The 18,702-nt window shown below is 51.7% G+C and overlaps 1 protein-coding gene across 1 annotated transcript in view; it reads left to right on the forward strand.

Moving 5' to 3' along the window:
* PRMT8 (protein arginine methyltransferase 8) overlaps window positions 1-18,702 on the forward strand; it is a 755,104-nt gene that overhangs the window by 654,647 nt on the left and 81,755 nt on the right. The window lies entirely within an intron of this gene.

The following is an 18,702-nucleotide window of genomic DNA, read 5'->3' on the forward strand; positions in this document are numbered from 1 at the left end:
TCGCCACTCAGGTGAATGCGTCGGGGACTGTGCCGAGGACGAAGCATGACATTCAGAGGCGGTGGCATGACCTGAAGACCAGGGTGAAGGGCATCCGAGCGAAAAACAATGCAAGAGCCATTCTTACTGGCGGTGGAACACCCCCGGAGCCCATACCCTACACCGATTGGGAGCAGAAGGTGCTGGTGATACTACACCCAGAGAGCCTAGACGGACTTGACGAAGGAGAAGAGGCTGGTAAGTACAAACAAAGCACCACGATCAGCACGACATGGTCAGGCTCACACAACTGAGAAGAAACATCTCCTACGCCCCAACCCATGCACGTTGGACACCAACTCACAAACATGTACATGGCTCCCAACAGGCCCCCATGTTCACGGGGAGGGTGGTGGTGGTGGTGGAGGGTGGGGTGTGTGAGAGGTCCAAACTACAACTCCCAACAGGCCCCCATGTTCATGGGGAGGGTGGTGGTGGTGGAGGGTGGGGTGTGTGAGAGGTCCAAACTACAACTCCCAACAGGCCCCCATGTTCACGGGGAGGGTGGTGGTGGTGGTGGAGGGTGGGGTGTGTGAGAGGTCCAAACTACAACTCCCAACAGGCCCCCATGTTCACGGGGAGGGTGGTGGTGGTGGTGGAGGGTGGGGTGTGTGAGAGGTCCAAACTACAACTCCCAACAGGCCCCCATGTTCACGGGGAGGGTGGTGGTGGTGGTGGAGGGTGGGGTGTGTGAGAGGTCCAAACTACAACTCCCAACAGGCCCCCATGTTCACAGGGAGGGTGGTGGTGGTGGTGGAGGGTGGGGTGTGTGAGAGGTCCAAACTACAACTCCCAACAGGCCCCCATGTTCACGGGGAGGGTGGTGGTGGTGGTGGAGGGTGGGGTGTGTGAGAGGTCCAAACTACAACTCCCAACAGGCCCCCATGTTCACGGGGAGGGTGGTGGTGGTGGTGGAGGGTGGGGTGTGTGAGAGGTCCAAACTACAACTCCCAACAGGCCCCCATGTTCACGGGGAGGGTGGTGGTGGTGGTGGAGGGTGGGGTATGTGAGAGGTCCAAACTACAACTCCCATCATGCCCCCATGTTCACGGGGAGGGTGGTGGTGGTGGTGGAGGGTGGGGTGTGTGAGAGAGGTCCAAACTACAACTCCCAACAGGCCCCCATGTTCACGGGGAGGGTGGTGGTGGTGGTGGAGGGTGGGGTGTGTGAGAGGTCCAAACTACAACTCCCAACAGGCCCCCATGTTCACGGGGAGGGTGGTGGTGCTGGTGGAGGGTGGGGTGTGTGAGAGGTCCAAACTACAACTCCCAACAGGCCCCCATGTTCACGGGGAGGGTGGTGGTGTTGGAGGGTGGGGTATGTGAGAGGTCCAAACTACAACTCCCAACAGGCCCCCATGTTCACGGGGAGGGTGGTGGTGGTGGTGGAGGGTGGGGTGTGTGAGAGGTCAAAACTACAACTCCCAACAGGCCCCCATGTTCACGGGGAGGGTGGTGGTGGAGGGTGGGGCGTGTGGGGTGTGTGCGACAGGAAACAGAAATGTCTACAAATCTATATGAACATGTAATGTCCTCATTACTGACCAGCTCTATCCTGTCCCTCAGGTGATCGTCAACTGACTGGGGAAACCAGTACCCGGCCGCCAGCCTCGCCTCCCACACATACAGGACTCTCTGGTGACGACGAGACAGGCAGCTCCGGTGCGGAGGATGTAGCGGGACCAAGCACACAGCCAGGGCCATCTGGCTCACAGGGACTCCCGGGACCGACCACCGTCCCATGTGTGACTCCAGCGACATCAGCCTCTGTGATCTGCAGAGTCCCCACCACCACCAGTACCACCAGTACCACCAGTACCACCAGCACCACCAGTACCACCAGTACCACCAGCACCACCAGTACCACCAGTACCACGACTCCTGTCTGTGCCAGACAGCCTAACCCAGCGCACGACGCTGGTCCATCGGCCTCACACCCAAGCAGGGTGAGTGGGTCACAAAGAGAGGCAACGGGACATCAGCCAATCAGGCGACCCACACACCGCCGTACAGAGGAAGGACAGCTACCCCATCCAGTGGCAGAGTCCCTACATGCCCTTGCCAGGTGCCAGGCGTCATACGACCGGTCCCAGGCAAATGCAGATCGTGCACACCAGGACTCAGTGGACAACACCAACATGTTGCGCGAAATCTCTGGGTTCCTTGGCCAGATTGTGCGCATCATGGACCAGCAGGCAACAATGTGGAGGGAATGGACTGGCCGGAACAACCCCCCCCCTCCACCAATTGTCGTCGCGCCACCGTCACCTCCACCTCCACCGCCACCGTCACCTCCGCCTCCACCGCCACCGTCCCCTCCGTCTCCACCGCCGCCAGCACCACCTGTGCCCCTGGCGACGGATGTGGCCCATCAACAACCTGCCCCCCCAGCTGACTCTGTTCCACCTCAGAGACGGAGGGGCCGGCCGAGGCTGGAAGTGGCTGAGAGCAGTTTTGGAGCACCATCCACATGCTCCAAGAGGGGCCGCCAATGACAATGTCACTGCCTGTGCCAGACATTCACCCTGCTAAGTATCCTGTCCCACATAGACAATCATTCCCACTGGTCTGCTGGACTAGCCTGACACCCCCCAATGTGGTGTCAGCACGGACATTTCATCTGCCATTACCTTCAACTCCAACTCCCTCCACCTCACTTACTTGTAAATATTCACCAGCACAAAAGCACAACCTGTAAATAAATTTCACTTACACACACAATGATGTTTTGCCTCCATGTTTATTCACATGATTGCCTTCAGAAACAGACGTAAACAGGTTCAGGGATCATAGTCGTACATGATCATGGCGCTGCGGGAGTGACCTAGGGAAAATCAGAGACAGCAAACACACGTCAGGAAACAGATTGACACACATCACAACACACTGCACAGCAACATTACACAAACTACAATCATCACTAAAGCATGGGATGAGAGCACACACATCATGGAGACTTGTATGTCCAAAGACACACATATGCAACCGTCACAAACAACACCACACAGCTGATGCACCCCACATCCCCACAACACCAGCAAACATACATCAGGCATTGTCAACCGCCACTAGAGGTAGTTACTCACATTCAAGGGAAGTAGCGATCAATGAGCTGCCGCCTCTGGTCCACACCTTCCTCCTCACCACTATCCTCATCAGTCGACATGGGTGGGATGGGAGGCCGAGGAACTTCTCCGTCTTCAGGGTCCAAGAGCAGTTCAATGTCATTGCGTACTGCCAGGTTGTGGAGCATGCAGCAGGCAATCACGATCCTGCATACTTTTCCTGGTGAGTAAGGCAGGGCCCCTCCGGTCTTATCGAGGCACCGAAACCTAGACTTTAGCAGTCCAAAGGTACGTTCGATGACTCTCCGTGTCCTTCCATGTGCATCATTGTACCGCATTTCACCCTCTGTTGTAGGATTACGTAGGGGACTGAGGAGCCAGGGCCGGTTTGGGTACGCCGAGTCGCCTATGTAGGGGGATGACAGACACAAACATCACAACAAGATATGGTGGGTACCCCATGCCACACAGAGATCACAAGAGTCCCCACTGCACACTCACCAACAAGCCACGCTTGACCGGGTCGCAGATTTGCCATTAGTTGTGGGACAATGCTGCTCCGCATGATGTGGGCGTCGTGTGCGGAGCCAGGAAATCTTGCACACACATGGGAGATGATGTTGTTTGCCAGGCACACCACCTGCACGTTCAGCGAATGGAAATGTTTGCGATTCCTAAAAACGTGCTCACGTGCCCGTGGTGGAATGATAGCGATGTGTGTGCCATCAATTGAACCCACAACGTGAGGTATGTGGCCCAGTGCATAGAAGTCAGCTTTGACTGCTGCCAACTCTTCCGGCCGTGGGAAATGTATGTAGTCATTCTTGTACAGCATCATAGCTGTTAAGACATCCCGAAGTACCGTGCTGAACATGGCCTGTGACATCCCCCCGGCATGTCCAACTGTGTACTGAAAGGTGCCAGTAGCAAAGAAATGTAGTACCGCCATGACCTTTGCAGTGGGTGTAATCGAACCAGGATACGTCCTACGTGGCTGCAGATGAGGAGACAATTGTGCAACCAGCTCCAGCAACCGACGTCGATCCAGCCGGAATTTCCTAATCACCTCCTCGTCAACCATATCCTCCAGCACAGTGTATGGCCGATGCACATTTGGAGCCCTCCTGTGTGGGTGAGAGATGTAACTTAGGTCAACTTACAAACGACGCATGCGTGTACAACTCCATCACATGTGAGCCAACATTAGCAACAACAACTTTTTCTAGGGAGAATGGTCATATGTGTGACATCTCTGATAGTCAATGCAATCCGGAGTGCCCCTGTAACAAAGTGCTGCCACTTGCAACAGGAAGTGTGTCAACGCAACGTAGTCACATATGAACCTTACTGACAAAACGTCTGTCTTCACCCTAATGTTTAGTAGCCACATCACAGACACACATGCAACAGCATGCACACAAACGATAATGATACACACGCCATGTCATCAAGCACCAATGCCAACACCTATAATGTTGTGCATACGGTAATTACATGCATGGTGACACAACGTCCAAAACACATACACGGAATGCATGTGTACCACCACCACTGTAGTCACCTCGCCAGAACCACACACTGACAACAGATGCATAATCTGGCCATACAGCCGTGATGTACTGTGTAGTTGTGAAGATGGAATAACGTCTGTAGGGTCACACCCGACGTCAACACGTCCAAATGCACATCTGTTGCCCATTGTGTGCCCACCGATGGGCATTGTATGGACACACATGCTATATTGTATGACATATGACCTTTCCCTATCACGCTCACAACCCTCATGACGCTAATGCACACAACACACCACGGTGCAGCGTCAGACAAGATAACATAATTGGCGCCGCCATGGCGGTGCACAACTTCCGCTACTTCCCAAAGGCCATACGCGGCCAGCGTCCCTCTTCCCATTGGCTGCATGTGCACGGACTGTCACGGGCACACATCGGCAACCGCACGTGCAAGCTTCAGGCACGGATGCTTCAGTTGCAACAATGTTCTATCACTGGCGCCACCATGGCGGTGCACGTACTCAGCGGGGGAGGTGCAGGCTTATACACCCTTTAGATGTACTCAACGGACATGCCAGTTCACGTCCCCTCTTACAGTCACATTGCATCATCCACCGTACACCGTCCGGAGCGGCCGGGCCAAGGACGGCCGTGCCGGCCATGTCCACAACCGCCGTGCCAGGCGGGCCCTGGCACGGCGGTTCTGTACATGGCCGGAGCGGCCGGGCCTAGGACGGCGGTTGTGGACATGGCCGGGCACGGCAGTTCTGTACATGGCCGGAGCGGCCGGGCCAAGGACGGCCGTGTCGGCTATGTCCACAACCGCCGTGCCAGGCCGGCCCTGGCACGGCGGTTCTGTACATGGCCGGCACGGCCGGGCCTAGGACGGCGGTTGTGGACATGGCCGGGCACGGCGGTTCTGTACATGGCCGGAGCGGCCGGGCGAAGGACAGCCGTGCCGGCCATGTCCACAACCGCCGTGCCAGGCCGGCCCTGGCACGGCGGTTCTGTACATGGCCGGCCACGGTGGTTCTGTACATGGCCGGCACGGCCGGGCCTAGGACGGCGGTTCTGTACATGGCCGGCCACGGCGGTTCTGTACATGGCCGGAGCGGCCGGGCCAAGGACGGCCGTGCCGGCCATGTCCACAACCGCCATGCCCGGCCATGTCCACAACCGCCGTGCCAGGGCCGGCCTGGCACGGCGGTTGTGGACATGGCCGGCACGGCCGTCCTTGGCCCGGCCGCTCCGGCCATGTACAGAACCGCCGTGGCCGGCCATGTACAGAACCGCCGTGCCAGGGCCGGCCTGGCACGGCGGTTGTGGACATGGCCGGCACGGCCGTCCTTGGCCCAGCCGCTCCGGCCATGTACAGAACTGCCGTGGCCGGCCATGTACAGAACCGCCGTGCCAGGGCCGGCCTGGCACGGCGGTTGTGGACATGGCCGGCACGGCCGTCCTTGGCCCGGCCGCTCCGGCCATGTACAGAACCGCCGTGCCCGGCCATGTCCACAACCGCCGTCCTAGGCCCGGCCGTGCCGGCCATGTACAGAACCGCCGTGCCAGGGCCGGCCTGGCACGGCGGTGTTGGACATGGCCGGCACGGCCGGCCTTGGCCCGGCCGCTCCGGCCGGTGTACGGTGGATGATGCAATATGACTGTAAGAGGGGACATGAACCGGCATGTCCGTTGAGTACATCTAAAGGGTGTATAGGCCTGCACCTCCCCCGCTGAGTACGTGCACCGCCATGGTGGCGCCAGTGATAGAACATTGTTGCAACTGAAGCATCCGTGCCTGAAGCTTGCACGTGCGGTTGCCGATGTGTGCCCGTGACGGTCCGTGCACATGCAGCCAATGGGAAGAGGGACGCTGGCCGCATGTGGCCAATCGCAAGTAGCGGAAGCAGTGCACCGCAACAACAGGGCCAGGCATTGGCCCATTTCACGAACACGCTTCCAGGGCTGACCAATTGCTGGCGACGTATGCCACTGACACGTGCTGAGGGCCCTATATATGTGTGTTGGCCAAAATGACACTTCCTACCCTGGGGACCAGTGCTGCCTGTTCACCTCGACCTGCTGCTGCTGCTGAGCTGACCACCGACTCCTGCCTGTGACCATCACCTCGACCTGCTGGTGCTGCTGAGCTGACCACCGACTACTGCCTGTGACCATCACCTCGACCTGCTGGTGCTGCTGAGCTGACCACCGACTCCTGCCTGTGACCATCACCTCGACCTGCTGGTGCTGCTGAGCTGACCACCGACTGCTGCTCTAGTGCCATACTCCGTGATCTTGCCATGTCGAGAGGCAAAGAGATCCGGTCTCGACCCTTCACCGCCGCGGAGCTTGACGTCCTCGTGGACGGTGTGCTCTGCAACTATGGACGCCTCTACGGCGCACCCGGACGGGTGGTAAGTGCAGTGTGGGACATGTTGGTGTGCATGAGGGGGCCAAATAATCAGGCCTACTGCAATCTTAGCTGTGTAGTGTGGGCTAGACATATGTTCCTGATTGTGCATGGCTGCTGACAGTTACGTCTTGCCCCTATGTGTGTGACAGGCCAACTGTCCACTGACTTACACACTTTTGTCTCCCATCATGGTAGGTCAAGCTGCACCTTCGCAAGGACCTGTGGAGGAGCATAGCACGGGAAGTACGGGCATTGGGGGTGTGCAACAGACGACATACACACTGCCACAAACGCTGGGACGACATTTCCAGGCTGAGCAAGAATGTAGCGGAAGTGACACTGGGGATGATTCCAAGTACGCCCCGTCTGGCCCGACGCTCCATGACCCCTCTCATGCACCGTATCATTGCAGTGACGCATCCTGAACTGGCCGAACGTCTGAGTGTCGATCAACAGCAAACTAGCGGTGAGCATACTGTCTGTGTAGGAAACCTGTGAGTGCTATGCATGTATTGGTGCACAGACACAGTATTGAGTTCCGTGTTGCGTATGTATCTCTGTGATGCCATGTTGGTCCCATTGGGTGGTTGTGATTTGACATACAGGTCCGCCATGTTGACACGCCACTTGCTTAGTAGTTGAGTGTTGAAGCACATCCCCTAGTGGTCCATGGCCCCATGGCAGGAAATGTGTGCAGATGTACGTGGTCCTGCCCTGTCCGCATGCTGTACATGTGTCACGGCCACCAACGCTCATGAAATGTCAGGATGACTGGTAGAGGTGGGCCGTGTGCAGGATGGGGGCTACAAAATCTTTGTCAGCTATGGTATTTGGAAATCCTGGTCCTTCTGTACGTCAGTGTGCCCATGACTTGCACCTCTTTTATGTGCATTTCAGCTATGACAGAGGACACTCAGCCACAGACGGTGGAGATTAGTCGAGGAAATGAGTCCGGCTCAGACTTCGCACACACGCAGACTGACACAGAGGAGGCCAGCGCCGGAGAGGGGGACAGGACCGTCCCTGAGGACTCGCATGTGGAGACACCATCGTCCTCCTCGTCGGAAACTCTTGGTGAGCCTGCACTGTTGTCACAGACTGGGAGTGGGCAATCATCACCTTCTGTCGGAAGACAGCACACAGGGCCCACACTTCCGCCAACTGCACCATGTACTGTTCGTGGCCGCAGGAGTAGGGGGAGCAGAGTGGCGTTCGGTGCAGGCACCGCTGCCCCTGCCACGGTGAGCCAAAATGCACTGTGTGCTGAGGCCGTTGATCTGCTGCGACAGCTGTGTGTGGGGCAGACCAATATGACAAATGCTTTCCAGGACCATGATAGGAAGTTGGGGCAGGTGGTGGCATTCATGGAAGGGATGCATGGCGAACTTGCAGGTCTACACAGGACAGTGCAGTCATTGGCAAGCAGTGTGTCGTCTGCAATAGTACAGTCGCATGGACAGGGTGCTACTTCTGTTTCCCCATCTACACCACTGGATGTCTCAGGGGGTAGTGAGTATTCTGAGCAGGACTCAATTACAGGTTATTGCACTAGAAGCAGCGTCAGACAGCACGTCAGGGCACGCAGGGCACAGACCCCATCCCCTAGATCAGCTAAATCTGTTCACGTAGACAACGTCAGATACACTGGAGTACACACACACGATCCACAAGTGTTGTTGGGGGACATGCCTTCAGGAGCTACACAGGCATTCAACACAAAAGGTACTCCCAAGGCAAGGGATACTCACATGTCCATGGACTGTACCTTGGACAAGGCCACTCAGAAGACAAAGGCACCTCCTAAGAGCAGGGAGACTCCCAAGGGCAGGCCCACAACCGAGGAAAGGGACCCTCCCAAGGACAGTGAAAAGACAAATGCACCTCCTAAGAGCAGGGAGACTCCCAAGGGCAGGCCCACAACAGAGGAAAGGGACCCTCCCAAGGACAGTGAAAAGACAAAGGCACCTCCTAAGAGCAGGGAGACTCCCAAGGGCAGGCCCACAACAGAGGAAAGGGACCCTCCCAAGGACAGTGAAAAGACAAAGGCACCTCCTAAGAGCAGGGAGACTCCCAAGGGCAGGCCCACAACAGAGGAAAGGGACCCTCCCAAGGACAGTGAAAAGACAAAGGCACCTCCTAAGAGCAGGGAGACTCCCAAGGGCAGGCCCACAACAGAGGAAAGGGACCCTCCCAAGGACAGTGAAAAGACAAAGGCACCTCCTAAGAGCAGGGAGACTCCCAAGGGCAGGCACACAACAGAGGAAAGGGACCCTCCCAAGGACAGTGAAAAGACAAAGGCACCTCCTAAGAGCAGGGAGACTCCCAAGGGCAGGCACACAACAGAGCAAGGTCCATCTCCCAAGGGCAGGGACACACACAGAGAGCAGGTGTCTACTGGAGACAGGTACACCACAGACGACAAGTCTGCTGGCAGGAACAGGGCGGCGACCAGGGCACAGGCTAAATCCAGAGATAACACTCCACCTAAGGATAAGGCACATCCTACGGACAAGGCTTCTAGCATGGACAATGGCGCAATCAAGGACAGGCATACTTCACCCCTGGCTGCACTGAGGCTGATGTTTTCTACTGAACGCCAAACAGATGTCTCCGCGGCGGAGTCCCCCCATACCTCCACTCCCATCCAGGCCAGTCAGAAGCAGAGGAGGGAGTCCCCTGTTGTTGCATCCCCCATTACACATGACTCTGAGTCCAGGCGGCAGGCACACAGCAAACGACAAGCAGGCTCCAGCACGTCCCCAGAAACCCGATCCCCGGCTGCAGATGCTCCACCTATGGTGGGTGGTGATTCTTTAGAGTCCCCACCACTTGGCAGTTCTGTCCTGTCCAGGGTGCACTCACACATCCCTAAGAAACGCAGACACACACCATTGACACCTGCCAACCCCGATGTGGCTCAAGGTCAGCTATCCCCAGCTCCCAGGCCCACCCTGCCTCCTGGCCCATACAGCCCTGTGGCTCATCATTTCAGTTGTCCCAGTGGCGCAGGTGCAGTTGACTCTCATGTATCAGATAGTGGCACTGTGTCTGTTGGTGGCTGTCATGCATCATGTAGTGGCACAGTCTCTGTTGTGCCCTCTCCTGTTGCAGGTCCTGGCAGTGTATCTGGGTCTATGGCTCACGTGTCAGTTAGAAGATCTGTGGCTGTGTTGCACACTCCTGTTTCTGGTGCTGGCAGTCTGTCTGGGTCAGTGGGTCACGTGTCAGTGACTACATCTGTGGCTGTGTCTCACATTCCTGTTGCTGGTGCTGCCAGTGTGTCTGGGTCCGTGGCCCATGTGTGTGTCACTCGGGCTGTGGCTGTGTCTCACACTCCTGTTGCTGGTGCTGCCAGTGTGTATGGGTCCGTGGCCCATGTGTGTGTCACTCGGGCTGTGGCTGTGTCTCACACTCCTGTTGCTGGTGCTGGCAGTGTGTCAGAGGCAGGTAGTTCACGCAGTCCCCCTGATTCTGTGATGTGAGGTTCTGAACACTTCACTCAAATGTTATTTCACATGGTGTGTCCATTGAGAACTGCGTTGCACTCTTGTGGTCCCTGGGACGGGTTGGTAGGGACACGTACTTGTGCTGCCTCTGATGTACCTGCTCTGTAATCCACAATGCCCTGTTGCTGTTCTGATACTGCATTCTGCCCTCTCACGTGCTGCCTCTGATGTACCTGCTCTGTAATCCACAATGCCCTGTTGCTGTTCTGATACTGCATTGTGCCCTCTGATGTGCTGCCTCTGATGGACATGTTCAGTGCTATGGACTGTTGATGCACTTAGCCCCTCTCACAAGCTGCCTCTGATGTACCTGCTCTGTAATCCACAATGCCCTGTTGCTGTTCTGATACTGCATTGTGCCCTCTGATGTGCTGCCTCTGATGTACCTGCTCTGTAATCCACAATGCCCTGTTGCTGTTCTGATGTGCATTCTGCCCTCTGATGTGCTGCCTCTGATGGACATGTTCAGTGCTATGGACTGTTGATGCACTTAGCCCCTCTCACGTGCTGCCTCTGATGTACCTGCTCTGTAATCCACAATGCCCTGTTGCTGTTCTGATACTGCATTCTGCCCTCTCACGTGCTGCCTCTGATGTACCTGCTCTGTAATCCACAATGCCCTGTTGCTGTTCTGATACTGCATTGTGCCCTCTGATGTGCTGCCTCTGATGGACATGTTCAGTGCTATGGACTGTTGATGCACTTAGCCCCTCTCACGTGCTGCCTCTGATGGACATGTTCAGTGCTATGGACTGTTGATGCACTTAGCCCCTCTCACGTGCTGCCTCTGATGTACCTGCTCTGTAATCCACAATGCCCTGTTGCTGTTCTGATACTGCATTGTGCCCTCTCACGTGCTGCCTCTGATGTACCTGCTCTGTAATCCACAATGCCCTGTTGCTGTTCTGATACTGCATTCTGCCCTCTGATGTGCTGCCTCTGATGTACCTGCTCTGTAATCCACAATGCCCTGTTGCTGTTCTGATACTGCATTCTGCCCTCTGATGTGCTGCCTCTGATGGCCATGTTCAGTGCTATGGACTGTTGATGCACTTAGCCCCTCTCACGTGCTGCCTCTGATGGACATGTTTAGTGCTATGGACTGTTGATGCACTTAGCCCCTCTCACGTGCTGCCTCTGATGTACCTGCTCTGTAATCCACAATGCCCTGTTGCTGTTCTGATACTGCATTCTGCCCTATCACGTGCTGCCTCTGATGTACCTGCTCTGTAATCCACAATGCCCTGTTGCTGTTCTGATACTGCATTGTGCCCTCTGATGTGCTGCCTCTGATGTACCTGCTCTGTAATCCACAATGCCCTGTTGCTGTTCTGATACTGCATTCTGCCCTCTGATGTGCTGCCTCTGATGGACATGTTCAGTGCTATGGACTGTTGATGCACTTAGCCCCTCTCACGTGCTGCCTCTGATGTACCTGCTCTGTAATCCACACTGCCCTGTTGCTGTTCTGATACTGCATTCTGCCCTCTCGTTTACTGCCAATGATGTACCTGCTCTGTTGGGCACGATGCCCTGTTGATGCTCTGATACTGCATTCTGCCCTCTCACATGCTGCCTCTGATGTAGCTGCTCTGGTGCCCACTTTGCCCATGCTCACGCATACACAGTGATTATACCCCTATTATGTGCAATAAAGGTAGTCAATCATGTGTCGTGGTTTGTCGTTGTCATTCATGCTTGCGTACTACAAATGTGTATTTCTATTTGCTTGTCATCAGTGGTTTCGGTAACATGACACTCCCCCTCCCTACGTCACGGCCCTTGCTGGTATTCCCCTCCATGCAGCCAATGGTTTGTGCCTTACCTGCGTCGGCGTCGATGGAGGGCCATGACTAGGACGTGGTGGATCGTGAAGAGCATCGGGAAAGCGTGTAGCGCTGGGTCCATGGTGGTGGTCAGCTTGCGGTGGGTATCTCTGCTATGTCTATCCTTATAGAAGACCCCTCACTCACCAACCTGGTTGGTGACATGCTTCATCATTGGGGTCCCACCCCATAAGCCGAGTGCCTACGGGGTGTGCTGCGACACCTGATTACAGTGGAGCTGGTTTCGTTTTTATGTGTTCAAGACTATCAAAAAATGTGTATTAAAAAGGGCCAACACTACTCACTTCAAGTATTTATTCTTGAGCGCTTGAACCCTTAGTAAAAATCAAGTGTGGCACCTTTGCCTAATTAGGAAGGCTTTGGTGTCAGAAAGTCGTGTTAAAATATATAAAAATAGCGAAAGTGTGCTATGTGAATGTGAATATACAAAATTATTGTTTAAAAAGGTCTACATGTTTCAACCCATACATGGATTCAAGGGTTTTCGTCAGGACCGTAGGTGATTTGAACTGGGTGGTCCGCCCGCGCTAAGGAGCGTCCTGCCCTAGTTCAATTTAGAGATCGTAAATAAGGATCTCGTGCAAAAAGGTGCGTTTTTCACTTTTGGAAAAAACCTGTGAAAAGACAGGGAAACAAAAAACAGGAAGGGGTCACACACAGGGGTAGACAAAATGGATTGTACCACATATAACATATATATTCATGATCATTAGGACAATCATAATATCCACGTGTGGAATCATACCAGCATATCACTATTGTGATTAGAACATATCTATTGCGTGGGTGGCAACAGAAATATAGTGATAAAATGCCGGGAGGTGCCTTTCAATCAAAGGGCAGCCGCCAAATGAGGGGTGTCGATATGGTTTGGCGTCTGTAATACGTGAAAAACAGGGGTCGATAAATGGGAGAGTGACCTATTAGCGTGCTGCGCTGTGATCGGCTGCCAAATAGATGTGAGCAGTCGTGAGAAAAACCGTCTCAATAGTATTGGGGCGGCTAGATTGTGCTTACGCTTGGAAGCGAAAGTCTCGCTTCATAGGCACCAGCGTAACCAAGTTGACAGGATTCCGTCTCCTGTAGATTAAAAACAACAACAAGTATCCAGTGTTAGCGCTTTGGCAAAAGCGCTTTGACAGTCGAATATTGCCCCAAGCAAAATTACGGGTGATCGTTCCCGCATAGCGATCCTTCAAGTGTACTTACTTGTCGCTTCTGTTCATCAGACCGATTAACCTACTTGGTTCTTGCTCGGCGTGCCCCGTGGAGTGTCTCCGGTGTCTGTTTGCCGGTAATGTGAACACTTCCTCGTTGGGCGTGGCCGGGTCACGTGTGGTGAGCACGTGATCCGGAGGTGGCCAATCACAGTGTTCAGTGAACACTGTTGTAGGACAACCCCAAGTAAAGCAATGTTTACTTCGCCATGGTAACGGTTGTAATGCTCTAAGGCGGACAGCGCTCGCTTAGCTGAGTCATAGTTCTAGGGTATTTTTAACGTGTTTCTGAGCAAGAGCATAGATGTGAATGGGGAATATTTACAAGGTGTTAAGTGTACAGAGAATACTTTCAGGGCATTGGAAAACAGGCAAAGTTGCCGTTTGGAGGCTTTTGTAAACCGGAACAGGCATAGGATAACTCCATGTGGTGGGTCTGGATTCCAACATGCTCTCTTATGTCAATACATTGTTCCACGGGATATTATCGTTTAAGCCGGTTTTGTGCGTGGAAAGTCTGTAGACCCATCTCTGTTCCTTCTCGTATAGGCGTTTGTCTAGGTTTGTACCAGGTTGTACTTGTTCAATTATTGTCCATTTTATGTCATCAGCAGTGTGACCTACCGATAAAAAATGTTCAGTAAGCTTTGTATTTGTCTTTTTGCACCTGATGGTGCTCCTGTGCTCTCCGATGCGAAGTTTTATTTTTCTACTGGTCATTCCTATATAATGCAAGTCGCATGGACATGTCAATCTGTAGATGACATTCTCGCTATTGCAGTTAGTCTGCCCTCTTATTGTCCACACTTTGTTGGGTTCCAACAGTAGTGTTTTTGTATTTGTGGTGAAGGGGCAGACACTGCAACTTCCGCATTTATAGTGACCAGTTACCTTAGGTAGACCCCAGAGATTAGTTTGTGTTTCTTTTCTAGGGTGTAACGCTAGGGGTCTGGTATTGACTACTGCATCTTTTATGCTTCGTGCTCTTTTGAAAGAGAATAAAGGTTTGTTCCATCTTAGATTGCCTGTGTTCAGAATGTTCCAGTGTTTTTTTATTATTCTTGATACGTCATTGGATATAGTGTTATATGTTGTAACACACGTCAAAGGTATCTCTTCCGGGACCCTTTCTTTTGGTTCCAAGAGCGCTGCGCGAGGCTGATTACGAGCTCGCTTCTGGCTTTTCTGGAGGATTCTGTTTGGGTAACCTCTGTTTTGAAGTTTCTGAGAAAGGTCTTTGGCTTGGCTCTTGTAGTCATTTAGTTCACTACAATTCCTACGGATTCTAAGGTATTGCCCGTATGGTAAATTTTCGCGTAGGGGTCTGGGGTGAAAGCTTTCAAAACGGAGGAGGTTATTTTTGGCAGTAGGTTTATAATGGGTAATAGTAGTACCTACCCATTATAAACCTACTGCCAAAAATAACCTCCTCCGTTTTGAAAGCTTTCACCCCAGACCCCTACGCGAAAATGTACCATACGGGCAATACCTTAGAATCCGTAGGAATTGTAGTGAACTAAATGACTACAAGAGCCAAGCCAAAGACCTTTCTCAGAAACTTCAAAACAGAGGTTACCCAAACAGAATCCTCCAGAAAAGCCAGAAGCGAGCTCGTAATCAGCCTCGCGCAGCGCTCTTGGAACCAAAAGAAAGGGTCCCGGAAGAGATACCTTTGACGTGTGTTACAACATATAACACTATATCCAATGACGTATCAAGAATAATAAAAAAACACTGGAACATTCTGAACACAGGCAATCTAAGATGGAACAAACCTTTATTCTCTTTCAAAAGAGCACGAAGCATAAAAGATGCAGTAGTCAATACCAGACCCCTAGCGTTACACCCTAGAAAAGAAACACAAACTAATCTCTGGGGTCTACCTAAGGTAACTGGTCACTATAAATGCGGAAGTTGCAGTGTCTGCCCCTTCACCACAAATACAAAAACACTACTGTTGGAACCCAACAAAGTGTGGACAATAAGAGGGCAGACTAACTGCAATAGCGAGAATGTCATCTACAGATTGACATGTCCATGCGACTTGCATTATATAGGAATGACCAGTAGAAAAATAAAACTTCGCATCGGAGAGCACAGGAGCACCATCAGGTGCAAAAAGACAAATACAAAGCTTACTGAACATTTTTTATCGGTAGGTCACACTGCTGATGACATAAAATGGACAATAATTGAACAAGTACAACCTGGTACAAACCTAGACAAACGCCTATACGAGAAGGAACAGAGATGGGTCTACAGACTTTCCACGCACAAAACCGGCTTAAACGATAATATCCCGTGGAACAATGTATTGACATAAGAGAGCATGTTGGAATCCAGACCCACCACATGGAGTTATCCTATGCCTGTTCCGGTTTACAAAAGCCTCCAAACGGCAACTTTGCCTGTTTTCCAATGCCCTGAAAGTATTCTCTGTACACTTAACACCTTGTAAATATTCCCCATTCACATCTATGCTCTTGCTCAGAAACACGTTAAAAATACCCTAGAACTATGACTCAGCTAAGCGAGCGCTGTCCGCCTTAGAGCATTACAACCGTTACCATGGCGAAGTAAACATTGCTTTACTTGGGGTTGTCCTACAACAGTGTTCACTGAACACTGTGATTGGCCACCTCCGGATCACGTGCTCACCACACGTGACCCGGCCACGCCCAACGAGGAAGTGTTCACATTACCGGCAAACAGACACCGGAGACACTCCACGGGGCACGCCGAGCAAGAACCAAGTAGGTTAATCGGTCTGATGAACAGAAGCGACAAGTAAGTACACTTGAAGGATCGCTATGCGGGAACGATCACCCGTAATTTTGCTTGGGGCAATATTCGACTGTCAAAGCGCTTTTGCCAAAGCGCTAACACTGGATACTTGTTGTTGTTTTTAATCTACAGGAGACGGAATCCTGTCAACTTGGTTACGCTGGTGCCTATGAAGCGAGACTTTCGCTTCCAAGCGTAAGCACAATCTAGCCGCCCCAATACTATTGAGACGGTTTTTCTCACGACTGCTCACATCTATTTGGCAGCCGATCACAGCGCAGCACGCTAATAGGTCACTCTCCCATTTATCGACCCCTGTTTTTCACGTATTACAGACGCCAAACCATATCGACACCCCTCATTTGGCGGCTGCCCTTTGATTGAAAGGCACCTCCCGGCATTTTATCACTATATTTCTGTTGCCACCCACGCAATAGATATGTTCTAATCACAATAGTGATATGCTGGTATGATTCCACACGTGGATATTATGATTGTCCTAATGATCATGAATATATATGTTATATGTGGTACAATCCATTTTGTCTACCCCTGTGTGTGACCCCTTCCTGTTTTTTGTTTCCCTGTCTTTTCACAGGTTTTTTCCAAAAGTGAAAAACGCACCTTTTTGCACGAGATCCTTATTTACGATCTCTAAATTGAACTAGGGCAGGACGCTCCTTAGCGCGGGCGGACCACCCAGTTCAAATCACCTACGGTCCTGACGAAAACCCTTGAATCCATGTATGGGTTGAAACATGTAGACCTTTTTAAACAATAATTTTGTATATTCACATAGCACACTTTCGCTATTTTTATATATTTTAACACGACTTTCTGACACCAAAGCCTTCCTAATTAGGCAAAGGTGCCACACTTGATTTTTACTAAGGGTTCAAGCGCTCAAGAATAAATACTTGAAGTGAGTAGTGTTGGCCCTTTTTAATACACATTTTTTGATAGTCTTGAACACATAAAAACGAAACCAGCTCCACTGTAATCAGGTGTCGCAGCACACCCCGTAGGCACTCGGCTTATGGGGTGGGACCCCAATGATGAAGCATGTCACCAACCAGGTTGGTGAGTGAGGGGTCTTCTATAAGGATATGCCTTATCCAGTAACAGGTTGGGGCAAAATTTGCTAACCAGAGCTCTTGTGCTCATTATTAGAGAGTTATTTTTCTCCCTACCCACGAGGGGCTACTCCTCTATTGTTTTTTCTAGATTAATTGGGGGACCAGGAGTTCCCACCTCACATAGTGCCTAGCATTATTATTTTTCCCTCTCTCTCTCCATTGTTGTAAAGATCTCTGCTATGTCACCTATGTTCGCTGTGGGGATTCCGCCGTGTTCAGACAGGTTGTTTTTCCGCAGCGGTTTTATGTGTATTTTCCGCCATCTTGATTTGGGGGACGGTCTTAGACGTCAGTACGTAGGGCGGAGCCTCCGGATGTGTTCCGTTCGCCGCGTGGTCGAGTGTAGTTCGACGGCGGTGTGTGCTTTACCGTCGCGGACGGAAATTTGACACGTTTTCCTATCCTGATATGGCGGACGGAGTATCCGCGGCAGGTGGACACGGAAAAGGGTTTTTCCGCCTACTCCAGGGCCGCGGTGGCTCTTCCGTCCGCCATCCTAATGAGCCCCAATATCTTTACATTTCATTTCAAATGCTCAGAAGAAAACCAAAAAGATGCAATATAAAAAATATACAAAGCAACTCCTGCATTCAACCACACACATAAAAAAATAAACGTTTTCAATTACAGTAAGAGCAAAATACAAATAATGCTAATAAAATATACAATTTCGTACAGTAAAATAATAAAAAATATTGTACTGAGTTGCAAAGCTGATGTTCTTGTACCATCACTACTTCCCAAAGTCCAAACCACAAAAAAGTAAAAATCGAAAAACTAAGATACCCACAATATAGGGGAAAATTAAATCTCTAATTTGAACACAGTGAAGTAATTCACAGTCGTTGTAAACCGTTAAAAATCTGAAAAAATCAAAGTAAAAACTGTTCGTGGAAATCTGGAAAATCCAAAGAAATTAAAAATGAATGTAGGTTGACATCAAACCAAATGTATTTATTTTTTTTAAACACATTGAAGACAGTTGCAAACTTTGCACTCTGACTTCTAAACCTGTAAAAAAAACAATACACCCACCCTCACAATACATACATGCTAAATACAATACAAATTTAGCATTGCAAATCTCCAAAGTAGAAAACATGACAATATCTACAATATCATACTTCTACTAACAATGTATAGTTAGACTTACCGCACTACATTAGATAACAATGAAACATAAAC

Source organism: Lissotriton helveticus, chromosome 1_1 (assembly GCF_964261635.1).
Source record: "Lissotriton helveticus chromosome 1_1, aLisHel1.1, whole genome shotgun sequence".
Lineage (NCBI taxonomy): Eukaryota > Metazoa > Chordata > Amphibia > Caudata > Salamandridae > Lissotriton > Lissotriton helveticus.